This window comes from Aegilops tauschii, chromosome 1, assembly GCF_002575655.3.
Source record: "Aegilops tauschii subsp. strangulata cultivar AL8/78 chromosome 1, Aet v6.0, whole genome shotgun sequence".
Lineage (NCBI taxonomy): Eukaryota > Viridiplantae > Streptophyta > Magnoliopsida > Poales > Poaceae > Aegilops > Aegilops tauschii.
The window spans coordinates 33,654,748-33,677,632 of NC_053035.3; the positions used below are offsets into that span (position 1 = coordinate 33,654,748).

At 50.6% G+C, this 22,885-nt stretch overlaps 53 non-coding genes and 1 pseudogene across 53 annotated transcripts; all 54 read left to right on the forward strand.

The window, feature by feature from the left end:
- The first annotated feature begins 39 nt into the window (after window positions 1-39).
- On the forward strand, window positions 40-158 carry LOC141039594 (5S ribosomal RNA). Its single transcript, XR_012200524.1, has one exon. It is a non-coding gene; the product is annotated as a 5S ribosomal RNA (ribosomal RNA).
- A 302-nt stretch (window positions 159-460) lies between these two features.
- LOC141039756 (5S ribosomal RNA) lies at window positions 461-579 on the forward strand. Its single transcript, XR_012200687.1, has one exon. It is a non-coding gene; the product is annotated as a 5S ribosomal RNA (ribosomal RNA).
- A 302-nt stretch (window positions 580-881) lies between these two features.
- Window positions 882-1,000, forward strand: LOC141040087 (5S ribosomal RNA). Its single transcript, XR_012201018.1, has one exon. It is a non-coding gene; the product is annotated as a 5S ribosomal RNA (ribosomal RNA).
- Window positions 1,001-1,302: 302 nt separating this feature from the next.
- On the forward strand, window positions 1,303-1,421 carry LOC141040438 (5S ribosomal RNA). Its single transcript, XR_012201341.1, has one exon. It is a non-coding gene; the product is annotated as a 5S ribosomal RNA (ribosomal RNA).
- A 301-nt stretch (window positions 1,422-1,722) lies between these two features.
- On the forward strand, window positions 1,723-1,841 carry LOC141039842 (5S ribosomal RNA). The gene has a single exon (XR_012200775.1). It is a non-coding gene; the product is annotated as a 5S ribosomal RNA (ribosomal RNA).
- A 301-nt stretch (window positions 1,842-2,142) lies between these two features.
- Window positions 2,143-2,261, forward strand: LOC141039994 (5S ribosomal RNA). The gene has a single exon (XR_012200927.1). It is a non-coding gene; the product is annotated as a 5S ribosomal RNA (ribosomal RNA).
- A 352-nt stretch (window positions 2,262-2,613) lies between these two features.
- On the forward strand, window positions 2,614-2,732 carry LOC141039539 (5S ribosomal RNA). The gene has a single exon (XR_012200468.1). It is a non-coding gene; the product is annotated as a 5S ribosomal RNA (ribosomal RNA).
- Window positions 2,733-3,034: 302 nt separating this feature from the next.
- On the forward strand, window positions 3,035-3,153 carry LOC141040562 (5S ribosomal RNA). Its single transcript, XR_012201465.1, has one exon. It is a non-coding gene; the product is annotated as a 5S ribosomal RNA (ribosomal RNA).
- A 302-nt stretch (window positions 3,154-3,455) lies between these two features.
- LOC141040088 (5S ribosomal RNA) lies at window positions 3,456-3,574 on the forward strand. Its single transcript, XR_012201019.1, has one exon. It is a non-coding gene; the product is annotated as a 5S ribosomal RNA (ribosomal RNA).
- A 302-nt stretch (window positions 3,575-3,876) lies between these two features.
- Window positions 3,877-3,995, forward strand: LOC141040440 (5S ribosomal RNA). The gene has a single exon (XR_012201343.1). It is a non-coding gene; the product is annotated as a 5S ribosomal RNA (ribosomal RNA).
- Window positions 3,996-4,296: 301 nt separating this feature from the next.
- LOC141039633 (5S ribosomal RNA) lies at window positions 4,297-4,415 on the forward strand. The gene has a single exon (XR_012200563.1). It is a non-coding gene; the product is annotated as a 5S ribosomal RNA (ribosomal RNA).
- A 301-nt stretch (window positions 4,416-4,716) lies between these two features.
- Window positions 4,717-4,835, forward strand: LOC141039860 (5S ribosomal RNA). Its single transcript, XR_012200793.1, has one exon. It is a non-coding gene; the product is annotated as a 5S ribosomal RNA (ribosomal RNA).
- Window positions 4,836-5,188: 353 nt separating this feature from the next.
- LOC141039629 (5S ribosomal RNA) lies at window positions 5,189-5,307 on the forward strand. Its single transcript, XR_012200559.1, has one exon. It is a non-coding gene; the product is annotated as a 5S ribosomal RNA (ribosomal RNA).
- Window positions 5,308-5,609: 302 nt separating this feature from the next.
- On the forward strand, window positions 5,610-5,728 carry LOC141039757 (5S ribosomal RNA). The gene has a single exon (XR_012200688.1). It is a non-coding gene; the product is annotated as a 5S ribosomal RNA (ribosomal RNA).
- Window positions 5,729-6,030: 302 nt separating this feature from the next.
- LOC141040089 (5S ribosomal RNA) lies at window positions 6,031-6,149 on the forward strand. Its single transcript, XR_012201020.1, has one exon. It is a non-coding gene; the product is annotated as a 5S ribosomal RNA (ribosomal RNA).
- Window positions 6,150-6,451: 302 nt separating this feature from the next.
- On the forward strand, window positions 6,452-6,570 carry LOC141040014 (5S ribosomal RNA). Its single transcript, XR_012200946.1, has one exon. It is a non-coding gene; the product is annotated as a 5S ribosomal RNA (ribosomal RNA).
- Window positions 6,571-6,871: 301 nt separating this feature from the next.
- LOC141040004 (5S ribosomal RNA) lies at window positions 6,872-6,990 on the forward strand. The gene has a single exon (XR_012200937.1). It is a non-coding gene; the product is annotated as a 5S ribosomal RNA (ribosomal RNA).
- Window positions 6,991-7,292: 302 nt separating this feature from the next.
- On the forward strand, window positions 7,293-7,411 carry LOC141039864 (5S ribosomal RNA). The gene has a single exon (XR_012200797.1). It is a non-coding gene; the product is annotated as a 5S ribosomal RNA (ribosomal RNA).
- Window positions 7,412-7,712: 301 nt separating this feature from the next.
- Window positions 7,713-7,831, forward strand: LOC141039865 (5S ribosomal RNA). Its single transcript, XR_012200798.1, has one exon. It is a non-coding gene; the product is annotated as a 5S ribosomal RNA (ribosomal RNA).
- A 301-nt stretch (window positions 7,832-8,132) lies between these two features.
- LOC141039748 (5S ribosomal RNA) lies at window positions 8,133-8,251 on the forward strand. The gene has a single exon (XR_012200678.1). It is a non-coding gene; the product is annotated as a 5S ribosomal RNA (ribosomal RNA).
- A 71-nt stretch (window positions 8,252-8,322) lies between these two features.
- LOC141039986 (5S ribosomal RNA) lies at window positions 8,323-8,441 on the forward strand. The gene has a single exon (XR_012200919.1). It is a non-coding gene; the product is annotated as a 5S ribosomal RNA (ribosomal RNA).
- A 351-nt stretch (window positions 8,442-8,792) lies between these two features.
- On the forward strand, window positions 8,793-8,911 carry LOC141039471 (5S ribosomal RNA). Its single transcript, XR_012200400.1, has one exon. It is a non-coding gene; the product is annotated as a 5S ribosomal RNA (ribosomal RNA).
- Window positions 8,912-9,212: 301 nt separating this feature from the next.
- LOC141040424 (5S ribosomal RNA) lies at window positions 9,213-9,331 on the forward strand. Its single transcript, XR_012201327.1, has one exon. It is a non-coding gene; the product is annotated as a 5S ribosomal RNA (ribosomal RNA).
- A 302-nt stretch (window positions 9,332-9,633) lies between these two features.
- Window positions 9,634-9,752, forward strand: LOC141039495 (5S ribosomal RNA). The gene has a single exon (XR_012200424.1). It is a non-coding gene; the product is annotated as a 5S ribosomal RNA (ribosomal RNA).
- A 352-nt stretch (window positions 9,753-10,104) lies between these two features.
- Window positions 10,105-10,223, forward strand: LOC141039558 (5S ribosomal RNA). Its single transcript, XR_012200487.1, has one exon. It is a non-coding gene; the product is annotated as a 5S ribosomal RNA (ribosomal RNA).
- Window positions 10,224-10,526: 303 nt separating this feature from the next.
- On the forward strand, window positions 10,527-10,645 carry LOC141039971 (5S ribosomal RNA). The gene has a single exon (XR_012200904.1). It is a non-coding gene; the product is annotated as a 5S ribosomal RNA (ribosomal RNA).
- Window positions 10,646-10,946: 301 nt separating this feature from the next.
- Window positions 10,947-11,065, forward strand: LOC141039445 (5S ribosomal RNA). The gene has a single exon (XR_012200374.1). It is a non-coding gene; the product is annotated as a 5S ribosomal RNA (ribosomal RNA).
- Window positions 11,066-11,366: 301 nt separating this feature from the next.
- On the forward strand, window positions 11,367-11,485 carry LOC141039821 (5S ribosomal RNA). The gene has a single exon (XR_012200754.1). It is a non-coding gene; the product is annotated as a 5S ribosomal RNA (ribosomal RNA).
- A 353-nt stretch (window positions 11,486-11,838) lies between these two features.
- Window positions 11,839-11,957, forward strand: LOC141040493 (5S ribosomal RNA). The gene has a single exon (XR_012201396.1). It is a non-coding gene; the product is annotated as a 5S ribosomal RNA (ribosomal RNA).
- A 302-nt stretch (window positions 11,958-12,259) lies between these two features.
- LOC141039758 (5S ribosomal RNA) lies at window positions 12,260-12,378 on the forward strand. The gene has a single exon (XR_012200689.1). It is a non-coding gene; the product is annotated as a 5S ribosomal RNA (ribosomal RNA).
- A 302-nt stretch (window positions 12,379-12,680) lies between these two features.
- LOC141040091 (5S ribosomal RNA) lies at window positions 12,681-12,799 on the forward strand. Its single transcript, XR_012201022.1, has one exon. It is a non-coding gene; the product is annotated as a 5S ribosomal RNA (ribosomal RNA).
- Window positions 12,800-13,101: 302 nt separating this feature from the next.
- On the forward strand, window positions 13,102-13,220 carry LOC141039541 (5S ribosomal RNA). Its single transcript, XR_012200470.1, has one exon. It is a non-coding gene; the product is annotated as a 5S ribosomal RNA (ribosomal RNA).
- A 301-nt stretch (window positions 13,221-13,521) lies between these two features.
- LOC141039879 (5S ribosomal RNA) lies at window positions 13,522-13,640 on the forward strand. Its single transcript, XR_012200812.1, has one exon. It is a non-coding gene; the product is annotated as a 5S ribosomal RNA (ribosomal RNA).
- A 352-nt stretch (window positions 13,641-13,992) lies between these two features.
- On the forward strand, window positions 13,993-14,111 carry LOC141039559 (5S ribosomal RNA). The gene has a single exon (XR_012200488.1). It is a non-coding gene; the product is annotated as a 5S ribosomal RNA (ribosomal RNA).
- A 303-nt stretch (window positions 14,112-14,414) lies between these two features.
- LOC141040037 (5S ribosomal RNA) lies at window positions 14,415-14,533 on the forward strand. The gene has a single exon (XR_012200968.1). It is a non-coding gene; the product is annotated as a 5S ribosomal RNA (ribosomal RNA).
- Window positions 14,534-14,834: 301 nt separating this feature from the next.
- Window positions 14,835-14,953, forward strand: LOC141039431 (5S ribosomal RNA). The gene has a single exon (XR_012200360.1). It is a non-coding gene; the product is annotated as a 5S ribosomal RNA (ribosomal RNA).
- Window positions 14,954-15,306: 353 nt separating this feature from the next.
- LOC141039681 (5S ribosomal RNA) lies at window positions 15,307-15,425 on the forward strand. Its single transcript, XR_012200611.1, has one exon. It is a non-coding gene; the product is annotated as a 5S ribosomal RNA (ribosomal RNA).
- Window positions 15,426-15,727: 302 nt separating this feature from the next.
- Window positions 15,728-15,846, forward strand: LOC141039953 (5S ribosomal RNA). The gene has a single exon (XR_012200886.1). It is a non-coding gene; the product is annotated as a 5S ribosomal RNA (ribosomal RNA).
- Window positions 15,847-16,148: 302 nt separating this feature from the next.
- Window positions 16,149-16,267, forward strand: LOC141039760 (5S ribosomal RNA). The gene has a single exon (XR_012200692.1). It is a non-coding gene; the product is annotated as a 5S ribosomal RNA (ribosomal RNA).
- A 301-nt stretch (window positions 16,268-16,568) lies between these two features.
- Window positions 16,569-16,687, forward strand: LOC141040381 (5S ribosomal RNA). Its single transcript, XR_012201284.1, has one exon. It is a non-coding gene; the product is annotated as a 5S ribosomal RNA (ribosomal RNA).
- Window positions 16,688-16,989: 302 nt separating this feature from the next.
- Window positions 16,990-17,108, forward strand: LOC141039387 (5S ribosomal RNA). Its single transcript, XR_012200315.1, has one exon. It is a non-coding gene; the product is annotated as a 5S ribosomal RNA (ribosomal RNA).
- A 302-nt stretch (window positions 17,109-17,410) lies between these two features.
- LOC141040382 (5S ribosomal RNA) lies at window positions 17,411-17,529 on the forward strand. Its single transcript, XR_012201285.1, has one exon. It is a non-coding gene; the product is annotated as a 5S ribosomal RNA (ribosomal RNA).
- A 302-nt stretch (window positions 17,530-17,831) lies between these two features.
- LOC141040383 (5S ribosomal RNA) lies at window positions 17,832-17,950 on the forward strand. The gene has a single exon (XR_012201286.1). It is a non-coding gene; the product is annotated as a 5S ribosomal RNA (ribosomal RNA).
- Window positions 17,951-18,252: 302 nt separating this feature from the next.
- On the forward strand, window positions 18,253-18,371 carry LOC141039432 (5S ribosomal RNA). Its single transcript, XR_012200361.1, has one exon. It is a non-coding gene; the product is annotated as a 5S ribosomal RNA (ribosomal RNA).
- A 352-nt stretch (window positions 18,372-18,723) lies between these two features.
- On the forward strand, window positions 18,724-18,842 carry LOC141039674 (5S ribosomal RNA). The gene has a single exon (XR_012200604.1). It is a non-coding gene; the product is annotated as a 5S ribosomal RNA (ribosomal RNA).
- Window positions 18,843-19,127: 285 nt separating this feature from the next.
- Window positions 19,128-19,246, forward strand: LOC141039819 (5S ribosomal RNA). The gene has a single exon (XR_012200752.1). It is a non-coding gene; the product is annotated as a 5S ribosomal RNA (ribosomal RNA).
- A 302-nt stretch (window positions 19,247-19,548) lies between these two features.
- On the forward strand, window positions 19,549-19,667 carry LOC141039673 (5S ribosomal RNA). Its single transcript, XR_012200603.1, has one exon. It is a non-coding gene; the product is annotated as a 5S ribosomal RNA (ribosomal RNA).
- Window positions 19,668-19,968: 301 nt separating this feature from the next.
- LOC141040115 (5S ribosomal RNA) lies at window positions 19,969-20,112 on the forward strand (annotated as a pseudogene).
- Window positions 20,113-20,462: 350 nt separating this feature from the next.
- LOC141039649 (5S ribosomal RNA) lies at window positions 20,463-20,581 on the forward strand. The gene has a single exon (XR_012200579.1). It is a non-coding gene; the product is annotated as a 5S ribosomal RNA (ribosomal RNA).
- Window positions 20,582-20,933: 352 nt separating this feature from the next.
- Window positions 20,934-21,052, forward strand: LOC141040551 (5S ribosomal RNA). Its single transcript, XR_012201454.1, has one exon. It is a non-coding gene; the product is annotated as a 5S ribosomal RNA (ribosomal RNA).
- Window positions 21,053-21,355: 303 nt separating this feature from the next.
- LOC141039378 (5S ribosomal RNA) lies at window positions 21,356-21,474 on the forward strand. The gene has a single exon (XR_012200307.1). It is a non-coding gene; the product is annotated as a 5S ribosomal RNA (ribosomal RNA).
- Window positions 21,475-21,776: 302 nt separating this feature from the next.
- Window positions 21,777-21,895, forward strand: LOC141039593 (5S ribosomal RNA). Its single transcript, XR_012200523.1, has one exon. It is a non-coding gene; the product is annotated as a 5S ribosomal RNA (ribosomal RNA).
- A 302-nt stretch (window positions 21,896-22,197) lies between these two features.
- On the forward strand, window positions 22,198-22,316 carry LOC141040425 (5S ribosomal RNA). The gene has a single exon (XR_012201328.1). It is a non-coding gene; the product is annotated as a 5S ribosomal RNA (ribosomal RNA).
- A 301-nt stretch (window positions 22,317-22,617) lies between these two features.
- Window positions 22,618-22,736, forward strand: LOC141039430 (5S ribosomal RNA). The gene has a single exon (XR_012200359.1). It is a non-coding gene; the product is annotated as a 5S ribosomal RNA (ribosomal RNA).
- The last annotated feature ends 149 nt before the right edge of the window (window positions 22,737-22,885 follow it).

Genomic DNA, 22,885 nt, shown 5'->3' on the forward strand with positions numbered 1-22,885 from the left:
AGGGGCAAGCATAAGGGACGAAGACGGGGGTAACATGTCGGATGCGATCATACCAGCACTAAAGCACCGGATCCCATCAGAACTCCGAAGTTAAGCGTGCTTGGGCGAGAGTAGTACTAGGATGGGTGACCTCCTGGTAAGTCCCCGTGTTGCATTCCCTTTTTAATTTTTTTTGCGTCGCGTGCAAAACAAAACGCACGTGCGCGACATATGTTTAGCACGTTTTATTATTTTGCACGTTTACTGTAAGTTTGAGCTCGCTGCTCATCATTCACGCGTCTAGCGGCGGCAAGCGTGTTCTGAATGGGGTCGAAACCATGGTAAATAGGCACTGGTGCGGTTGAACCGTGGTAAAACTCGTCTCCGTAGTTGAGCGGGAGCGGCCAAAGGAATGTGCAATCGTGTGTGTAGTGGAGCTGGGAGGGGCAAGCATAAGGGACGAAGACGGGGGTAACATGTTGGATGCGATCATAACAGCACTAAAGCACCGGATCCCATCAGAACTCCGAAGTTAAGCGTGCTTGGGCGAGAGTAGTACTAGGAAGGGTGACCTCCTGGGAAGTCCTCGTGTTGCATTCCCTTTTTAATTTTTTTTGCGCCGCGTGAAAAAGAAAACGCACGTGCGCGACATATGTTTAGCACGTTTTATTATTTTGCACGTTTACGGTAAGTTTTAGCTCGCTGCTCATCATTCACGCGTCTAGCGGCGGCAAGCGTGTTCTGAAAGGGGTCGAAACCATGGTAAATAGCCACTGGTGCGGTTGAACCGTGGTAAAACTCGTCTCCATAGTGGAGCGGGAGCGGCCAAAGGAATGTGCAATCGTGTGTGTAGTTGAGCTGGGAGGGGCAAGCATAAGGGACGAAGACGGGGGTAACATGTCGGATGCGATCATGCCAGCACTAAAGCACTGGATCCCATCAGAACTCCGAAGTTAAGCATGCTTGGGCGAGAGTAGTATTAGGATGCGTGACCTCCTGGGAAGTCCCCGTGTTGCATTCCCTTTTTAATTTTTTTTGCGCCGCGTGCAAAACAAAACGCACGGGCGCGACATTTGTTTAGCACGTTTTATTATTTTGCACGTTTACGGTAAGTTTGAGCTCGCTGCTCATCATTCACGCGTCTAGCGGCGGCAAGCGTGTTCTGAAAGGGGTCGAAACCATGGTAAATAGGCACTGGTGCGGTTGAACCGTGGTAAAACTCGTCTCCGTAGTTGAGCGGGAGCGGCCAAAGGAATGTGCAATCGTGTGTGTAGTGGAGCTGGGAGGGGCAAGCATAAGGGACGAAGACGGGGGTAACATGTTGGATGCGATCATACCAGCACTAAAGCACCGGATCCCATCAGAACTCCGAAGTTAAGCGTGCTTGGGCGAGAATAGTACTAGGATGGGTGACCTCCTGGGAAGTCCTCGTGTTGCATTCCCTTTTTAATTTTTTTGCGCCGCGTGCAAAACAAAACGCACGAGCGCGACATATGTTTAGCACGTTTTATTATTCTGCACGTTTACGGTAAGTTTTAGCTCGCTGCTCATCATTCACGCGTCTAGCGGCGGCAAGCGTGTTCTGAAAGGGGTCGAAACCATGGTAAATAGGCACTGGTGCGGTTGAACCGTGGTAAAACTCGTCTCCGTAGTTGAGCGGGAGCGGCCAAAGGAATGTGCAATCGTGTGTGTAGTGGAGCTGGGAGGGGCAAGCATAAGGGACGAAGACGGGGGTAACATGTCGGATGCGATCATACCAGCACTAAAGCATCGGATCCCATCAGAACTCTGAAGTTAAGCGTGCTTGGGCGAGAGTAGTACTAGGATGGGTGACCTCCTGGGAAGTCCTCGTGTTACATTCCCTTTTAAATTTTTTTGCGCCGCGTGCAAAACAAAACGCACGAGCGCGACATATGTTTAGCACGTTTTATTATTCTGCACGTTTACGGTAAGTTTTAGCTCGCTGCTCATCATTCACGCGTCTAGCGGCGGCAAGCGTGTTCTGAAAGGGGTCGAAACCATGGTAAATAGGCACTGGTGCGGTTGAACCGTGGTAAAACTCGTCTCCGTAGTTGAGCGGGAGCGGCCAAAGGAATGTGCAATCGTGTGTGTAGTGGAGCTGGGAGGGGCAAGCATAAGGGACGAAGACGGGGGTAACATGTCGGATGCGATCATACCAGCACTATAGCACCGGATCCCATCAGAACTCCGAAGTTAAGCGTGCTTGCGCGAGAGTAGTACTAGGATGGGTGACCTCCTGGGAAGTCCTCGTGTTGCGTTGCCTTTTTAATTTTTTTTGCGCCGCGTGCAAAACAAAACGCACGTGCATTCCCTTTTTAATTTTTTTTACGCCGCGTGCAAAACAAAATGCACGTGCGCGACATATGTTTAGCACGTTTTATTATTTTGCACGTTTATGGTAAGTTTTAGCTCGCTGCTCATCATTCACGCGTCTAGCGGCGGCAAGCGTGTTCTGAAAGGGGTCGAAACCATGGTAAATAGCCACTGGTGCGGTTGAACCCTGGTAAAACTCGTCTCCGTAGTGGAGCGGGAGCGGCCAAAGGAATGTGCAATCGTGTGTGTAGTGGAGCTGGGAGGGGCAAGCATAAGGGACGAAGACGGGGGTAACATGTCGGATGCGATCATACCAGCACTAAAGCACCGGATCCCATCAGAATTCCGAAGTTAAGCGTGCTTGGGCGAGAGTAGTACTAAGATGGGTGACCTCCTGGGAAGTCCCCGTGTTGCATTCCCTTTTTAATTTTTTTTGCGTCGCGTGCAAAACAAAACGCACGTGCGCGACATATGTTTAGCACGTTTTATTATTTTGCACGTTTACTGTAAGTTTGAGCTCGCTGCTCATCATTCACGCGTCTAGCGGCGGCAAGCGTGTTCTGAATGGGGTCGAAACCATGGTAAATAGGCACTGGTGCGGTTGAACCGTGGTAAAACTCGTCTCCGTAGTTGAGCGGGAGCGGCCAAAGGAATGTGCAATCGTGTGTGTAGTGGAGCTGGGAGGGGCAAGCATAAGGGACGAAGACGGGGGTAACATGTCGGATGCGATCATACCAGCACTAAAGCACCGGATCCCATCAGAACTCCGAAGTTAAGCGTGCTTGGGCGAGAGTAGTACTAGGAAGGGTGACCTCCTGGGAAGTCCTCGTGTTGCATTCCCTTTTTAATTTTTTTTGCGCCGCGTGCAAAAGAAAACGCACGTGCGCGACATATGTTTAGCACGTTTTATTATTTTGCACGTTTACGGTAAGTTTTAGCTCGCTGCTCATCATTCACGCGTCTAGCGGCGGCAAGCGTGTTCTGAAAGGGGTCGAAACCATGGTAAATAGCCACTGGTGCGGTTGAACCGTGGTAAAACTCGTCTCCATAGTGGAGCGAGAGCGGCCAAAGGAATGTGCAATCGTGTGTGTAGTGGAGCTGGGAGGGGCAAGCATAAGGGACGAAGACGGGGGTAACATGTCGGATGCGATCATGCCAGCACTAAAGCACTGGATCCCATCAGAACTCCGAAGTTAAGCATGCTTGGGCGAGAGTAGTATTAGGATGCGTGACCTCCTGGGAAGTCCCCGTGTTGCATTCCCTTTTTAATTTTTTTTGCGCCGCGTGCAAAACAAAACGCACGGGCGCGACATATGTTTAGCACGTTTTATTATTTTGCACGTTTACGGTAAGTTTGAGCTCGCTGCTCATCATTCACGCGTCTAGCGGCGGCAAGCGTGTTCTGAAAGGGGTCGAAACCATGGTAAATAGGCACTGGTGCGGTTGAACCGTGGTAAAACTCGTCTCCGTAGTTGAGCGGGAGCGGCCAAAGGAATGTGCAATCGTGTGTGTAGTGGAGCTGGGAGGGGCAAGCATAAGGGACGAAGACGGGGGTAACATGTTGGATGCGATCATACCAGCACTAAAGCACCGGATCCCATCAGAACTCCGAAGTTAAGCGTGCTTGGGCGAGAATAGTACTAGGATGGGTGACCTCCTGGGAAGTCCTCGTGTTGCATTCCCTTTTAAATTTTTTTGCGCCGCGTGCAAAACAAAACGCACGAGCGCGACATATGTTTAGCACGTTTTATTATTCTGCACGTTTACGGTAAGTTTTAGCTCGCTGCTCATCATTCACGCGTCTAGCGGCGGCAAGCGTGTTCTGAAAGGGGTCGAAACCATGGTAAATAGGCACTGGTGCGGTTGAACCGTGGTAAAACTCGTCTCCGTAGTTGAGCGGGAGCGGCCAAAGGAATGTGCAATCGTGTGTGTAGTGGAGCTGGGAGGGGCAAGCATAAGGGACGAAGACGGGGGTAACATGTCGGATGCGATCATACCAGCACTAAAGCATCGGATCCCATCAGAACTCCGAAGTTAAGCGTGCTTGGGCGAGAGTAGTACTAGGATGGGTGACCTCCTGGGAAGTCCTCGTGTTACATTCCCTTTTAAATTTTTTTGCGCCGCGTGCAAAACAAAACGCACGAGCGCGACATATGTTTAGCACGTTTTATTATTCTGCACGTTTACGGTAAGTTTTAGCTCGCTGCTCATCATTCACGCGTCTAGCGGCGGCAAGCGTGTTCTGAAAGGGGTCGAAACCATGGTAAATAGGCACTGGTGCGGTTGAACCGTGGTAAAACTCGTCTCCGTAGTTGAGCGGGAGCGGCCAAAGGAATGTGCAATCGTGTGTGTAGTGGAGCTGGGAGGGGCAAGCATAAGGGACGAAGACGGGGGTAACATGTCGGATGCTATCATACCAGCACTATAGCACCGGATCCCATCAGAACTCCGAAGTTAAGCGTGCTTGGGCGAGAGTAGTACTAGGATGGGTGACCTCCTGGGAAGTCCTCGTGTTGCGTTGCCTTTTTAATTTTTTTTTGCGCCGCGTTCAAAACAAAACGCACGTGCATTCCCTTTTTAATTTTTTTTACGCCGCGTGCAAAACAAAACGCACGTGCGCGACATATGTTTAGCACGTTTTATTATTTTGCACGTTTACGGTAAGTTTTAGCTCGCTGCTCATCATTCACGCGTCTAGCGGCGGCAAGCGTGTTCTGAAAGGGGTCGAAACCATGGTAAATAGCCACTGGTGCGGTTGAACCCTGGTAAAACTCGTCTCCGTAGTGGAGCGGGAGCGGCCAAAGGAATGTGCAATCGTGTGTGTAGTGGAGCTGGGAGGGGCAAGCATAAGGGACGAAGACGGGGGTAACATGTCGGATGCGATCATACCAGCACTAAAGCACCGGATCCCATCAAAACTCCGAAGTTAAGCGTGCTTGGGCGAGAGTAGTACTAAGATGGGTGACCTCCTGGGAAGTCCCCGTGTTGCATTCCCTTTTTAATTTTTTTTGCGTCGCGTGCAAAACAAAACGCACGTGCGCGACATATGTTTAGCACGTTTTATTATTTTGCACGTTTACTGTAAGTTTGAGCTCGCTGCTCATCATTCACGCGTCTAGCGGCGGCAAGCGTGTTCTGAATGGGGTCGAAACCATGGTAAATAGGCACTGGTGCGGTTGAACCGTGGTAAAACTCGTCTCCGTAGTTGAGCGGGAGCGGCCAAACGAATGTGCAATCGTGTGTGTAGTGGAGCTGGGAGGGGCAAGCATAAGGGACGAAGACGGGGGTAACATGTTGGATGCGATCATAACAGCACTAAAGCACCGGATCCCATCAGAACTCCGAAGTTAAGCGTGCTTGGGCGAGAGTAGTACTAGGAAGGGTGACCTCCTGGGAAGTCCTCGTGTTGCATTCCCTTTTTAATTTTTTTTGCGCCGCGTGCAAAAGAAAACGCACGTGCGCGACATATGTTTAGCACGTTTTATTATTTTGCACGTTTACGGTAAGTTTTAGCTCGCTGCTCATCATTCACGCGTCTAGCGGCGGCAAGCGTGTTCTGAAAGGGGTCGAAACCATGGTAAATAGGCACTGGTGCGGTTGAACCGTGGTAAAACTCGTCTCCGTAGTGGAGCGGGAGCGGCCAAAGGAATGTGCAATCGTGTGTGTAGTGGAGCTGGGAGGGGCAAGCATAAGGGACGAAGACGGGGGTAACATGTCGGATGCGATCATGCCAGCACTAAAGCACTGGATCCCATCAGAACTCCGAAGTTAAGCATGCTTGGGCGAGAGTAGTATTAGGATGCGTGACCTCCTGGGAAGTCCCCGTGTTGCATTCCCTTTTTAATTTTTTTTGCGCCGCGTGCAAAACAAAACGCACGGGCGCGACATATGTTTAGCACGTTTTATTATTTTGCACGTTTACGGTAAGTTTGAGCTCGCTGCTCATCATTCACGCGTCTAGCGGCGGCAAGCGTGTTCTGAAAGGGGTCGAAACCATGGTAAATAGGCACTGGTGCGGTTGAACCGTGGTAAAACTCGTCTCCGTAGTTGAGCGGGAGCGGCCAAAGGAATGTGCAATCGTGTGTGTAGTGGAGCTGGGAGGGGCAAGCATAAGGGACGAAGACGGGGGTAACATGTCGGATGCGATCATAACAGCACTAAAGCACCGGATCCCATCAAAACTCCGAAGTTAAGCGTGCTTGGGTGAGAGTAGTACTAGGATGGGTGACCTCCTGGGAAGTCCTCGTGTTGCATTCCCTTTTTATTTTTTTTGCGCCGCGTGCAAAACGAAACGCACGTGCGCGACATATGTTTAGCACGTTTTATTATTTTGCACGTTTATGGTAAGTTTTAGCTCGCTGCTCATCATTCACGCGTCTAGCGGCGGCAAGCGTGTTCTGAAAGGGGTCGAAACCATGGTAAATAGCCACTGGTGCGGTTGAACCGTGGTAAAACTCGTCTCCGTAGTGGAGCGGGAGCGGCCAAAGGAATGTGCAATCGTGTGTGTAGTGGAGCTGGGAGGGGCAAGCATAAGGGACGAAGACGGGGGTAACATGTCGGATGCGATCATGCCAGCACTAAAGCACCGGATCCCATCAGAACTCCGAAGTTAAGCATGCTTGGGCGAGAGTAGTACTAGGATGCGTGACCTCCTGGGAAGTCCCCGTGTTGCATTCCCTTTTTAATTTTTTTTGCGCCGCGTGCAAAACAAAACGCACGGGTGCGACATATGTTTACCACGTTTTATTATTTTGCACGTTTACGGTAAGTTTGAGCTCGCTGCTCATCATTCACGCGTCTAGCGGCGGCAAGCGTGTTCTGAAAGGGGTCGAAACCATGGTAAATAGGCACTGGTGCGGTTGAACCGTGGTAAAACTCGTCTCCGTAGTTGAGCGGGAGCGGCCAAAGGAATGTGCAATCGTGTGTGTAGTGGAGCTGGGAGGGGCAAGCATAAGGGACGAAGACGGGGGTAACATGTTGGATGCGATCATACCAGCACTAAAGCACCGGATCCCATCAGAACTTCGAAGTTAAGCGTGCTTGGGTGAGAGTAGTACTAGGATGGGTGACCTCCTGGGAAGTCCTCGTGTTACATTCCCTTTTAAATTTTTTTGCGCCGCGTGCAAAACAAAACGCACGAGCGCGACATATGTTTAGCACGTTTTATTATTCTGCACGTTTACGGTAAGTTTTAGCTCGCTGCTCATCATTCACGCGTCTAGCGGCGGCAAGCGTGTTCTGAAAGGGGTCGAAACCATGGTAAATAGGCACTGGTGCGGTTGAACCGTGGTAAAACTCGTCTTCGTAGTTGAGCGGGAGCGGCCAAAGGAATGTGCAATCGTGTGTGTAGTGGAGCTGGGAGGGGCAAGCATAAGGGACGAAGACGGGGGTAACATGTCGGATGCGATCATACCAGCACTAAAGCACCGGATCCCATCAGAACTTCGAAGTTAAGCGTGCTTGGGTGAGAGTAGTACTAGGATGGGTGACCTCCTGGGAAGTCCTCGTGTTACATTCCCTTTTAAATTTTTTTGCGCCGCGTGCAAAACAAAACGCACGAGCGCGACATATGTTTAGCACGTTTTATTATTCTGCACGTTTACGGTAAGTTTTAGCTCGCTGCTCATCATTCACGCGTCTAGCGGCGGCAAGCGTGTTCTGAAAGGGGTCGAAACCATGGTAAATAGGCACTGGTGCGGTTGAACCGTGGTAAAACTCGTCTTCGTAGTTGAGCGGGAGCGGCCAAAGGAATGTGCAATCGTGTGTGTAGTGGAGCTGGGAGGGGCAAGCATAAGGGACGAAGACGGGGGTAACATGTCGGATGCGATCATACCAGCACTAAAGCACCGGATCCCATCAGAACTTCGAAGTTAAGCGTGCTTGGGCGAGAGTAGTATTAGGATGGGTGACCTCCTGGGAAGTCCTCGTGTTGCGTTCCCTTTTTAATTTTTTTTGCGCCGCGTGCAAAACAAAACGCACGTGCATTCCCTTTTTAATTTTTTTTACGCCGCGTGCGATCATACCAGCACTAAAGCACCGGATCCCATCAGAACTTCGAAGTTGAGCGTGCTTGGGCGAGAGTAGTACTAGGATGGGTGACCTCCTGGGAAGTCCTCGTGTTGCGTTCCCTTTTTAATTTTTTTGCGCCGCGTGCAAAACAAAACGCACGTGCATTCCCTTTTTAAATTTTTTTACGCCGCGTGCAAAACAAAACGCACGTGCGCGACATATGTTTAGCACGTTTTATTATTTTGCACGTTTACGGTAAGTTTTAGCTCACTGCTCATCATTCACGCGTCTAGCGGCGGCAAGCGTGTTCTGAAAGGGGTCGAAACCATGGTAAATAGCCACTGGTGCGGTTGAACCGTGGTAAAACTCGTCTGCGTAGTTGAGCGGGAGCGGCCAAAGGAATGTGCAATCGTGTGTGTAGTGGAGCTGGGAGGGGCAAGCATAAGAGACGAAGACGGGGGTAACATATCGGATGTGATCATACCAGCACTAAAGCACCGGATCCCATCAGAACTCCGAAGTTAAGCGTGCTTGGGCGAGAGTAGTACTAGGATGGGTGACCTCCTGGGAAGTCCTCGTGTTGCAATCCCTTTTTAATTTTTTTTGCGCCGCGTGCAAAACAAAAAGCACGTGCGCGACATATGTTTAGCACGTTTTATTATTTTGCACGTTTACGGTAAGTTTTAGCTCGCTGCTCATCATTCACGCGTCTAGCGGCGGAAGCGTGTTCTGAAAGGGGTCGAAACCATGGTAAATAGGCACTGGTGCGGTTGAACCGTGGTAAAACTCGTCTGCGTAGTGGAGCGGGAGCGGCCAAAGGAATGTGCAATCGTGTGTGTAGTGGAGCTGGGAGGGGCAAGCATAAGGGACGAAGACGGGGGTAACATGTCGGATGCGATCATACCAGCACTAAAGCACCGGATCCCATCAGAACTCCGAAGTTAAGCGTGCTTGGGCGAGAGTAGTACTAGGATGGGTGACCTCCTGGGAAGTCCCCGTGTTGCATTCCCTTTTTAATTTTTTTTGCGCCGCGTGCAAAACAAAACGCACGGGCGCGACATATGTTTAGCACGTTTTATTATTTTGCACGTTTACGGTAAGTTTGAGCTCGCTGCTCATCATTCACGCGTCTAGCGGCGGCAAGCGTGTTCTGAAAGGGGTCGAAACCATGGTAAATAGGCACTGGTGCGGTTGAACCGTGGTAAAACTCGTCTCCGTAGTTGAGCGGGAGCGGCCAAAGGAATGTGCAATCGTGTGTGTAGTGGAGCTGGGAGGGGCAAGCATAAGGGACGAAGACGGGGGTAACATGTCGGATGCGATCATACCAGCACTAAAGCACCGGATCCCATCAGAACTCCTAAGTTAAGCGTGCTTGGGCGAGAGTAGTACTAGGATGGGTGACCTCCTGGGAAGTCCTCGTGTTGCATTCCCTTTTTAATTTTTTTTGCGCCGCGTGCAAAACAAAACGCACGTGCATTCCCTTTTTAATTTTTTTTGCGCCGCGTGCAAAACAAAACGCACGTGCGCGACATATGTTTAGCACGTTTTATTATTTTGCACGTTTACGGTAAGTTTTAGCTCGCTGCTCATCATTCACGCGTCTAGCGGCGGCAAGCGTGTTCTGAAAGGGGTCGAAACCATGGTAAATAGCCACTGGTGCGGTTGAACCGTGGTAAAACTCGTCTCCGTAGTGGAGCAGGAGCGGCCAAAGGAATGTGCAATCGTGTGTGTAGTGGAGCTGGGAGGGGCAAGCATAAGGGACGAAGACGGGGGTAACATGTCGGATGCGATCATACCAGCACTAAAGCACCGGATCCAATCAGAACTCCGAAGTTAAGCGTGCTTGGGCGAGAGTAGTACTAGGATGGGTGACCTCCTGGGAAGTCCCCGTGTTGCATTCCCTTTTTAATTTTTTTTTGCGTCGCGTGCAAAACAAAACGCACGTGCGCGACATATGTTTAGCACGTTTTATTATTTTGCACGTTTACGGTAAGTTTGAGCTCGCTGCTCATCATTCACGCGTCTAGCGGCGGCAAGCGTGTTCTGAAAGGGGTCGAAACCATGGTAAATAGGCACTGGTGCGGTTGAACCGTGGTAAAACTCGTCTCCGTAGTTGAGCGGGAGCGGCCAAAGGAATGTGCAATCGTGTGTGTAGTGGAGCTGGGAGGGGCAAGCATAAGGGACGAAGACGGGGGTAACATGTTGGATGCGATCATAACAGCAGTAAAGCACCGGATCCCATCAGAACTCCGAAGTTAAGCGTGCTTGGGCGAGAGTAGTACTAGGAAGGGTGACCTCCTGGGAAGTCCTCGTGTTGCATTCCCTTTTTAATTTTTTTGCGCCGCGTGCAAAACAAAACGCACGAGCGCGACATATGTTTAGCACGTTTTATTATTTTGCACGTTTACGGTAAGTTTTAGCTCGCTGCTCATTATTCACGCGTCTAGCGGCGGCAAGCGTGTTCTGAAAGGGGTCGAAACCATGGTAAATAGGCACTGGTGCGGTTGAACCGTGGTAAAACTCGTCTCCGTAGTTGAGCGGGAGCGGCCAAAGAAATGTGCAATCGTGTGTGTAGTGGAGCTGGGAGGGGCAAGCATAAGGGACGAAGACGGGGGTAACATGTTTGATGTGATCATACCAGCACTAAAGCACCGGATCCCATCAGAACTCCGAAGTTAAGCGTGCTTGGGCGAGAGTAGTACTAGGATGGGTGACCTCCTGGGAAGTCCTCGTGTTACATTCCCTTTTAAATTTTTTTGCGCCGCGTGCAAAACAAAACGCACGAGCGCGACATATGTTTAGCACGTTTTATTATTCTGCACGTTTACGGTAAGTTTTAGCTCGCTGCTCATCATTCACGCGTCTAGCGGCGGCAAGCGTGTTCTGAAAGGGGTCGAAACCATGGTAAATAGGCACTGGTGCGGTTGAACCGTGGTAAAACTCGTCTCCGTAGTTGAGCGGGAGCGGCCAAAGGAATGTGCAATCGTGTGTGTAGTGGAGCTGGGAGGGGCAAGCATAAGGGACGAAGACGGGGGTAACATGTTGGATGCGATCATACCAGCACTATAGCACCGGATCCCATCAGAACTCCGAAGTTAAGCGTGCTTGGGCGAGAGTTGTACTAGGATGGGTGACCTCCTGGGAAGTCCTCGTGTTGCGTTGCCTTTTTAATTTTTTTTTGCGCCGCGTGCAAAACAAAACGCACGTGCATTCCCTTTTTAATTTTTTTTACGCCGCGTGCAAAACAAAACGCACGTGCGCGACATATGTTTAGCACGTTTTATTATTTTGCACGTTTACGGTAAGTTTTAGCTCGCTGCTCATCATTCACGCGTCTAGCGGCGGCAAGCGTGTTCTGAAAGGGGTCGAAACCATGGTAAATAGCCACTGGTGCGGTTGAACCCTGGTAAAACTCGTCTCCGTAGTGGAGCGGGAGCGGCCAAAGGAATGTGCAATCGTGTGTGTAGTGGAGCTGGGAGGGGCAAGCATAAGGGACGAAGACGGGGGTAACATGTCGGATGCGATCATACCAGCACTAAAGCACCGGATCCCATCAGAACTCCGAAGTTAAGCGTGCTTGGGCGAGAGTAGTACTAAGATGGGTGACCTCCTGGGAAGTCCCCGTGTTGCATTCCCTTTTTAATTTTTTTTGCGTCGCGTGCAAAACAAAACGCACGTGCGCGACATATGTTTAGCACGTTTTATTATTTTGCACGTTTACTGTAAGTTTGAGCTCGCTGCTCATCATTCACGCGTCTAGCGGCGGCAAGCGTGTTCTGAATGGGGTCGAAACCATGGTAAATAGGCACTGGTGCGGTTGAACCGTGGTAAAACTCGTCTCCGTAGTTGAGCGGGAGCGGCCAAACGAATGTGCAATCGTGTGTGTAGTGGAGCTGGGAGGGGCAAGCATAAGGGACGAAGACGGGGGTAACATGTTGGATGCGATCATAACAGCACTAAAGCACCGGATCCCATCAGAACTCCGAAGTTAAGCGTGCTTGGGCGAGAGTAGTACTAGGAAGGGTGACCTCCTGGGAAGTCCTCGTGTTGCATTCCCTTTTTAATTTTTTTTGCGCCGCGTGCAAAAGAAAACGCACGTGCGCGACATATGTTTAGCACGTTTTATTATTTTGCACGTTTACGGTAAGTTTTAGCTCGCTGCTCATCATTCACGCGTCTAGCGGCGGCAAGCGTGTTCTGAAAGGGGTCGAAACCATGGTAAATAGGCACTGGTGCGGTTGAACCGTGGTAAAACTCGTCTCCGTAGTGGAGCGGGAGCGGCCAAAGGAATGTGCAATCGTGTGTGTAGTGGAGCTGGGAGGGGCAAGCATAAGGGACGAAGACGGGGGTAACATGTCGGATGCGATCATGCCAGCACTAAAGCACTGGATCCCATCAGAACTCCGAAGTTAAGCATGCTTGGGCGAGAGTAGTATTAGGATGCGTGACCTCCTGGGAAGTCCCCGTGTTGCATTCCCTTTTTAATTTTTTTTGCGCCGCGTGCAAAACAAAACGCACGGGCGCGACATATGTTTAGCACGTTTTATTATTTTGCACGTTTACGGTAAGTTTGAGCTCGCTGCTCATCATTCACGCGTCTAGCGGCGGCAAGCGTGTTCTGAAAGGGGTCGAAACCATGGTAAATAGGCACTGGTGCGGTTGAACCGTGGTAAAACTCGTCTCCGTAGTTGAGCGGGAGCGGCCAAAGGAATGTGCAATCGTGTGTGTAGTGGAGCTGGGAGGGGCAAGCATAAGGGACGAAGACGGGGGTAACATGTTGGATGCGATCATACCAGCACTAAAGCACCGGATCCCATCAGAACTCCGAAGTTAAGCGTGCTTGGGCTCGAGTAGTACTAGGATGGGTGACCTCCTGGGAAGTCCTCGTGTTGCATTCCCTTTTAATTTTTTTTGCGCCGCGTGCAAAACAAAACGCACGAGCGCGACATATGTTTAGCACGTTTTATTATTCTGCACGTTTACGGTAAGTTTTAGCTCGCTGCTCATCATTCACGCGTCTAGCGGCGGCAAGCGTGTTCTGAAAGGGGTCGAAACCATGGTAAATAGGCACTGGTGCGGTTGAACCGTGGTAAAACTCGTCTCCGTAGTTGAGCGGGAGCGGCCAAAGGAATGTGCAATCGTGTGTGTAGTGGAGCTGGGAGGGGCAAGCAAAAGGGACGAAGACGGGGGTAACATGTCGGATGCGATCATACCAGCACTAAAGCACCGGATCCCATCAGAACTCCTAAGTTAAGCGTGGTTGGGCGAGAGTAGTACTAGGATGGGTGACCTCCTGGGAAGTCCTCGTGTTGCATTCCCTTTTTAATTTTTTTTGCGCCGCGTGCAAAACAAAACGCACGTGCATTCCCTTTTTAATTTTTTTTGCGCCGCGTGCAAAACAAAACGCACGTGCGCGACATATGTTTAGCACGTTTTATTATTTTGCACGTTTACGGTAAGTTTTAGCTCGCTGCTCATCATTCACGCATCTAGCGGCGGCAAGCGTGTTCTGAAAGGGGTCGAAACCATGGTAAATAGCCACTGGTGCGGTTGAACCGTGGTAAAACTCGTCTCCGTAGTGGAGCAGGAGCGGCCAAAGGAATGTGCAATCGTGTGTGTAGTGGAGCTGGGAGGGGCAAGCATAAGGGACGAAGACGGGGGTAACATGTCGGATGCGATCATACCAGCACTAAAGCACCGGATCCAATCAGAACTCCGAAGTTAAGCGTGCTTGGGCGAGAGTAGTACTAGGATGGGTGACCTCCTGGGAAGTCCCCGTGTTGCATTCCCTTTTTAATTTTTTTTTGCGTCGCGTGCAAAACAAAACGCACGTGCGCGACATATGTTTAGCACGTTTTATTATTTTGCACGTTTACGGTAAGTTTGAGCTCGCTGCTCATCATTCACGCGTCTAGCGGCGGCAAGCGTGTTCTGAAAGGGGTCGAAACCATGGTAAATAGGCACTGGTGCGGTTGAACCGTGGTAAAACTCGTCTCCGTAGTTGAGCGGGAGCGGCCAAAGGAATGTGCAATCGTGTGTGTAGTGGAGCTGGGAGGGGCAAGCATAAGGGACGAAGACGGGGGTAACATGTTGGATGCGATCATAACAGCAGCAAAGCACCGGATCCCATCAGAACTCCGAAGTTAAGCGTGCTTGGGCGAGAGTAGTACTAGGAAGGGTGACCTCCTGGGAAGTCCTCGTGTTGCATTCCCTTTTTAATTTTTTTGCGCCGCGTGCAAAACAAAACGCACGAGCGCGACATATGTTTAGCACGTTTTATTATTTTGCACGTTTACGGTAAGTTTTAGCTCGCTGCTCATTATTCACGCGTCTAGCGGCGGCAAGCGTGTTCTGAAAGGGGTCGAAACCATGGTAAATAGGCACTGGTGCGGTTGAACCGTGGTAAAACTCGTCTCCGTAGTTGAGCGGGAGCGGCCAAAGAAATGTGCAATCGTGTGTGTAGTGGAGCTGGGAGGGGCAAGCATAAGGGACGAAGACGGGGGTAACATGTTTGATGTGATCATACCAGCACTAAAGCACCGGATCCCATCAGAACTCCGAAGTTAAGCGTGCTTGGGCGAGAGTAGTACTAGGATGGGTGACCTCCTGGGAAGTCCTCGTGTTGCATTCCCTTTTTAATTTTTTTTGCGCCGCGTGCAAAACAAAACGCACGTGCATTCCCTTTTTAATTTTTTTTTGCGCCGCGTGCAAAACAAAACGCACGTACGCGACATATGTTTAGCACGTTTTATTATTTTGCACGTTTACGGTAAGTTTTAGCTCGCTGCTCATCATTCACGCGTCTAGCGGCGGCAAGCGTGTTCTGAAAGGGGTCGAAACCATGGTAAATAGGCACTGGTGCGGTTGAACCGTGGTAAAACTAGTCTGCGTAGTTGAGCGGGAGCGGCCAAAGGAATGTGCAATCGTGTGTGTAGTGGAGCTGGGAGGGGCAAGCATAAGAGACGAAGACGGGGGTAACATGTCGGATGCGATCATACCAGCACTAAAGCACTGGATCCCATCAGAACTCCGAAGTTAAGCGTGCTTGGGCGATAGTAGTACTAGGATGGGTGACCTCCTGGGAAGTCCTCGTGTTGCATTCCCTTTTTAATTTTTTTTGCGCCGCGTGCAAAACAAAACGCACGTGCGCGACATATGTTTAGCACGTTTTATTATTTTGCACGTTTACGGTAAGTTTTAGCTCGCTGCTCATCATTCACGCGTCTAGCGGCGGCAAGCGTGTTCTGAAAGGGGTCGAAACCATGGTAAATAGGCACTGGTGCGGTTGAACCGTGGTAAAACTCGTCTCCGTAGTGGAGCGGGAGCGGCCAAAGGAATGTGCCATCGTGTGTGTAGTGGAGCTGGGAGGGGCAAGCATAAGGGACGAAGACGGGGGTAACATGTCCGATGCGATCATACCAGCACTAAAGCACCGGATCCCATCAGAACTCCGAAGTTAAGCGTGCTTGGGCGAGAGTAGTACTAGGATGGGTGACCTCCCGGGAAGTCCCCGTGGTGCTTTCCCTTTTTAATTTTTTTTGCGCCGCGTGCAAAACAAAACGCACGTGCGCGACATATGTTTAGCACGTTTTATTATTTTGCACGTTTACGGTAAGTTTGAGCTCGCTGCTCATCATTCACGCGTCTAGCGGCGGCAAGCGTGTTCTGAAAGGGGTCGAAACCATGGTAAATAGGCACTGGTGCGGTTGAACCGTGGTAAAACTCGTCTCCGTAGTTGAGCGGGAGCGGCCAAAGGAATGTGCAATCGTGTGTGTAGTGGAGCTGGGAGGGGCAAGCATAAGGGACGAAGACGGGGGTAACATGTTGGATGCGATCATACCAGAACTAAAGCACCGGATCCCATCAGAACTCCGAAGTTAAGCGTGCTTGGGCGAGAGTAGTACTAGGATGGGTGACCTCCTGGGAAGTCGTCGTGTTGCATTCCCTTTTTAATTTTTTTGCGCCGCGTGCAAAACAAAACACACGAGCGCGACATATGTTTAGCAAGTTTTATTATTTTGCACGTTTACGGTAAGTTTTAGCTCGCTGCTCATTATTCACGCGTCTAGCGGCGGCAAGCGTGTTCTGAAAGGGGTCGAAACCATGGTAAATAGGCACTGGTGCGGTTGAACCGTGGTAAAACTCGTCTTCGTAGTTGAGCGGGAGCGGCCAAAGGAATGTGCAATCGTGTGTGTAGTGGAGCTGGGAGGGGCAAGCATAAGGGACGAAGACGGGGGTAACATGTCGGATGCGATCATACCAGCACTAAAGCACCGGATCCCATCAGAACTCCGAAGTTAAGCGTGCTTGGGCGAGAGTAGTACTAGGATGGGTGACCTCCTGGGAAGTCCTCGTGTTGCATTCCCTTTTTAATTTGTTTTGCACCGCGTGCAAAACAAAACGCACGAGCGCGACGTATGTTTAGCACGTTTTATTATTTTGCACGTTTACGGTAAGTTTTAGCTCGCTGCTCATTATTCACGCGTCTAGCGGCGGCAAGCGTGTTCTGAAAGGGGTCGAAACCATGGTAAATAGGCACTGGTGCGGTTGAACCGTGGTAAAACTCGTCTCCGTAGTTGAGCGGGAGCGGCCAAAGGAATGTGCAATCGTGTGTGTAGTGGAGCTGGGAGGGGCAAGCATAAGGGACGAAGACGGGGGTAACATGTCGGATGTGATCATACCAGCACTAAAGCACCGGATCCCATCAGAACTCCGAAGTTAAGCGTGCTTGGGCGAGAGTAGTACTAGGATGGGTTACCTCCTGGGAAGTCCTCGTGTTGCATTCCCTTTTTAATTTGTTTTGCACCGCGTGCAAAACAAAACGCACGAGCGCGACGTATGTTTAGCACGTTTTATTATTTTGCACGTTTACGGTAAGTTTTAGCTCGCTGCTCATTATTCACGCGTCTAGCGGCGGCAAGCGTGTTCTGAAAGGGGTCGAAACGATGGTAAATAGGCACTGGTGCGGTTGAACCGTGGTAAAACTCGTCTCCGTAGTTGAGCGGGAGCGGCCAAAGGAATGTGCAATCGTGTGTGTAGTGGAGCTGGGAGGGGCAAGCATAAGGGACGAAGACGGGGGTAACATGTTGGATGCGATCATACCAGCACTAAAGCACCGGATCCCATCAGAACTCCGAAGTTAAGCGTGCTTGGGCGAGAGTAGTACTAGGATGGGTGACCTCCTGGGAAGTCCTCGTGTTGCATTCCCTTTTTAATTTGTTTTGCACCGCGTGCAAAACAAAACGCACGAGCGCGACGTATGTTTAGCACGTTTTATTATTTTGCACGTTTACGGTAAGTTTTAGCTCGCTGCTCATTATTCACGCGTCTAGCGGCGGCAAGCGTGTTCTGAAAGGGGTCGAAACCATGGTAAATAGGCACTGGTGCGGTTGAACCGTGGTAAAACTCGTCTCCGTAGTTGAGCGGGAGCGGCCAAAGGAATGTGCAATCGTGTGTGTAGTGGAGCTGGGAGGGGCAAGCATAAGGGACGAAGACGGGGGTAACATGTCGGATGCGATCATACCAGCACTAAAGCACCGGATCCCATCAGAACTCCGAAGTTAAGCGTGCTTGGGCGAGAGTAGTACTAGGATGGGTGACCTCCTGGGAAGTCCTCGTGTTGCATTCCCTTTTTAATTTGTTTTGCACCGCGTGCAAAACAAAACGCACGAGCGCGACGTATGTTTAGCACGTTTTATTATTTTGCACGTTTACGGTAAGTTTTAGCTCGCTGCTCATTATTCACGCGTCTAGCGGCGGCAAGCGTGTTCTGAAAGGGGTCGAAACCATGGTAAATAGGCACTGGTGCGGTTGAACCGTGGTAAAACTCGTCTCCGTAGTTGAGCGGGAGCGGCCAAAGAAATGTGCAATCGTGTGTGTAGTGGAGCTGGGAGGGGCAAGCATAAGGGACGAAGACGGGGGTAACATGTTTGATGTGATCATACCAGCACTAAAGCACCGGATCCCATCAGAACTCCGAAGTTAAGCGTGCTTGGGCGAGAGTAGTACTAGGATGGGTGACCTCCTGGGAAGTCCTCGTGTTGCATTCCCTTTTTAATTTTTTTTGCGCCGCGTGCAAAACAAAACGCACGTGCATTCCCTTTTTAATTTTTTTTGCGCCGCGTGCAAAACAAAACGCACGTACGCGACATATGTTTAGCACGTTTTATTATTTTGCACGTTTACGGTAAGTTTTAGCTCGCTGCTCATCATTCACGCGTCTAGCGGCGGCAAGCGTGTTCTGAAAGGGGTCGAAACCATGGTAAATAGGCACTGGTGCGGTTGAACCGTGGTAAAACTCGTCTGCGTAGTTGAGCGGGAGCGGCCAAAGGAATGTGCAATCGTGTGTGTAGTGGAGCTGGGAGGGGCAAGCATAAGAGACGAAGACGGGGGTAACATGTCGGATGCTATCATACCAGCACTAAAGCACTGGATCCCATCAGAACTCCGAAGTTAAGCGTGCTTGGGCGAGAGTAGTACTAGGATGGGTGACCTCCTGGGAAGTCCTCGTGTTGCATTTCCTTTTTAATTTTTTTTGCGCCGCGTGCAAAACAAAACGCACGTGCGCGACATATGTTTAGCACGTTTACGGTAAGTTTTAGCTCGCTGCTCATCATTCACGCGTCTAGCGGCGGCAAGCGTGTTCTGAAAGGGGTCGAAACCATGGTAAATAGGCACTGGTGCGGTTGAACCGTGGTAAAACTCGTCTCCGTAGTGGAGCGGGAGCGGCCAAAGGAATGTGCCATCGTGTGTGTAGTGGAGCTGGGAGGGGCAAGCATAAGGGACGAAGACGGGGGTAACATGTCGGATGCGATCATACCAGCACTAAAGCACCGGATCCCATCAGAACTCCGAAGTTAAGCGTGCTTGGGCGAGAGTACTACTAGGATGGGTGACCTCCCGGGAAGTCCCCGTGTTGCTTTCCCTTTTTATTTTTTTTTGCGCCGCGTGCAAAACAAAACGCACGTGCGCGACATATGTTTAGCACGTTTTATTATTTTGCACGTTTACGGTAAGTTTGAGCTCGCTGCTCATCATTCACGCGTCTAGCGGCGGCAAGCGTGTTCTGAAAGGGGTCGAAACCATGGTAAATAGGCACTGGTGCGGTTGAACCGTGGTAAAACTCGTCTCCGTAGTTGAGCGGGAGCGGCCAAAGGAATGTGCAATCGTGTGTGTAGTGGAGCTGGGAGGGGCAAGCATAAGGGACGAAGACGGGGGTAACATGTTGGATGCGATCATACCAGCACTAAAGCACCGGATCCCATCAGAACTCTGAAGTTAAGCGTGCTTGGGCGAGAGTAGTACTAGGATGGGTGACCTCCTGGGAAGTCGTCGTGTTGCATTCCCTTTTTAATTTTTTTGCGCCGCGTGCAAAACAAAACACACGAGCGCGACATATGTTTAGCAAGTTTTATTATTTTGCACGTTTACGGTAAGTTTTAGCTCGCTGCTCATTATTCACGCGTCTAGCGGCGGCAAGCGTGTTCTGAAAGGGGTCGAAACCATGGTAAATAGGCACTGGTGCGGTTGAACCGTGGTAAAACTCGTCTCCGTAGTTGAGCGGGAGCGGCCAAAGGAATGTGCAATCGTGTGTGTAGTGGAGCTGGGAGGGGCAAGCATAAGGGACGAAGACGGGGGTAACATGTCGGATGCGATCATACCAGCACTAAAGCACCGAATCCCATCAGAACTCCGAAGTTAAGCGTGCTTGGGCGAGAGTAGTACTAGGATGGGAGGGCGAGAGTAGTACTAGGATGGGTGACCTCCTGGGAAGTCCTCGAGTTGCATTCCCTTTTTAATTTTTTTGCGCCGCGTGCAAAACAAAACGCACGTGCATTCCCTTTTTAATTTTTTTGCGCCGCGTGCAAAACAAAACGCACGAGCGCGACATATGTTTAGCACGTTTTATTATTTTGCATGTTTACGGTAAGTTTTAGCTCGCTGCTCATTATTCACGCGTCTAGCGGCGGCAAGCGTGTTCTGAAAGGGGTCGAAACCATGGTAAATAGGCACTGGTGCGGTTGAACCGTGGTAAAACTCGTCTCCGTAGTTGAGCGGGAGCGGCCAAAGGAATGTGCAATCGTGTGTGTAGTGGAGCTGGGAGGGGCAAGCATAAGGGACGAAGACGGGGGTAACATGTCGGATGCGATCATACCAGCACTAAAGCACCCGATCCCATCAGAACTCCGAAGTTAAGCGTGCTTGGGCGAGACTAGTACTAGGATGGGTGACCTCCTGGGAAGTCCTCGTGTTGCATTCCCTTTTTAATTTTTTTTGCGCCGCGTGCAAAACAAAACGCACGTGCATTCCCTTTTTAATTTTTTTTGCGCCGCGTGCAAAACAAAACGCACGTGCGCGACATATGTTTAGCACGTTTTATTATTTTGCACGTTTACGGTAAGTTTTAGCTCGCTGCTCATCATTCACGCGTCTAGCGGCGGCAAGCGTGTCCTGAAAGGGGTCGAAACCATGGTAAATAGGCACTGGTGCGGTTGAACCGTGGTAAAACTCGTCTCCGTAGTTGAGCGGGAACGGCCAAAGGAATGTGCAATCGTGTGTGTAGTGGAGCTGGGAGGGGCAAGCATAAGGGACGAAGACGGGGGTAACATGTCAGATGCGATCATACCAGCACTAAAGCACCGGATCCCATCAGAACTCCGAAGTTAAGCGTGCTTGGGCGAGAGTAGTACTAGGATGGGTGACCTCCTGGGAAGTCCTCGTGTTGCATTCCCTTTTTAATTTTTTTTTGCGCCGCGTGCAAAACAAAACAGACGTGCGCGACATATGTTTAGCACGTTTTATTATTTTGCACGTTTCCGGTAAGTTTTAGCTCGCTGCTCATCATTCACGTGTCTAGCGGCGGCAAGCGTGTCCTGAAAGGGGTCGAAACCATGGTAAATAGGCACTGGTGCGGTTGAACCGTGGTAAAACTCGTCTCCGTAGTGGAGCGGGAGCGGCCAAAGGAATGTGCAATCGTGTGTGTAGTGGAGCTGGGAGGGGCAAGCATAAGGGACGAAGACGGGGGTAACATGTCGGATGCGATCATACCAGCACTAAAGCACCGGATCCCATCAGAACTCCGAAGTTAAGCGTGCTTGGGTGAGAGTAGTACTAGGATGGGTGACCTCCTGGGAATTCCTCGTGTTGCATTCCCTTTTTAATTTTTTTTGCGCCGCGTGCAAAACAAAACACACGTGCGCGACATATGTTTAGCACGTTTTATTATTTTGCACGTTTACGGTAAGTTTTAGCTCGCTGCTCATTATTCACGCGTCTAGCGGCGGCAAGCGTGTTCTGAAAGGGGTCGAAACCATGGTAAATAGGCACTGGTGCGGTTGAACCGTGGTAAAACTCGTCTCCGTAGTTGAGCGGGAGCGGCCAAAGGAATGTGCAATCGTGTGTGTAGTGGAGCTGGGAGGGGCAAGCATAAGGGACAAAGACGGGGGTAACATGTCGGATGCGATCATACCAGCACTAAAGCACCGGATCCCATCAGTACTCTGAAGTTAAGCGTGCTTGGGCGAGAGTAGTACTAGGATGGGTGACCTCCTGGGAAGTCCTCGTGTTGCATTCCCTTTTTAATATTTTTTGCGCCGCGTGCAAAACAAAACGCACGTGCGCGACATATGTTTAGCACGTTTTATTATGTTGCACGTTTACGGTAAGTTTTAGCTCGCTGCTCATCATTCACGCGTCTAGCGGCGGCAAGCGTGTTCTGAAAGGGGTCGAAACCATGGTAATTAGGCACTGGTGCGGTTGAACCGTGGTAAAACTCGTCTCCGTAGTGGAGCGGGAGCGGCCAAAGGAATGTGCAATCGTGTGTGTAGTGGAGCTGGGAGGGGCAAGCATAAGGGACGAAGACGGGGGTATCATGTCGGATGCGATCATACCAGCACTAAAGCACCGGATCCCATCAGAACTCCGAAGTTAAGCGTGCTTGGGCGAGAGTAGTACTAGGATGGGTGACCTCCTGGGAAGTCCCCGTGTTGCATTCCCTTTTTAATTTTTTTTGCGCCGCGTGCAAAACAAAACGCACGTGCGCGACATATGTTTAGCACGTTTTATTATTTTGCACGTTTACGGTAAGTTTGAGCTCGCTGCTCATCATTCACGCGTCTAGCGGCGGCAAGCGTGTTCTGAAAGGTGTCGAAACCATGGTAAATAGGCACTGGTGCGGTTGAACCGTGGTAAAACTCGTCTCCGTAGTTGAGCGGGAGCGGCCAAAGGAATGTGCAATCGTGTGTGTAGTGGAGCTGGGAGGGGCAAGCATAAGGGACGAAGACGGGGTAACATGTTGGATGCGATCATACCAGCACTAAAGCACCGGATCCCATCAGAACTCTGAAGTTAAGCGTGCTTGGGCGAGAGAAGTACTAGGATGGGTGACCTCCTGGGAAGTCCTCGTGTTGCATTCCCTTTTAAATTTTTTTGCGCCGCGTGCAAAACGAAACGCACGAGCGCGACATATGTTTAGCACGTTTTATTATTTTGCACCTTTACGGTAAGTTTTAGCTCGCTGCTCATTATTCACGCGTCTAGCGGCGGCAAGCGTGTTCTGAAAGGG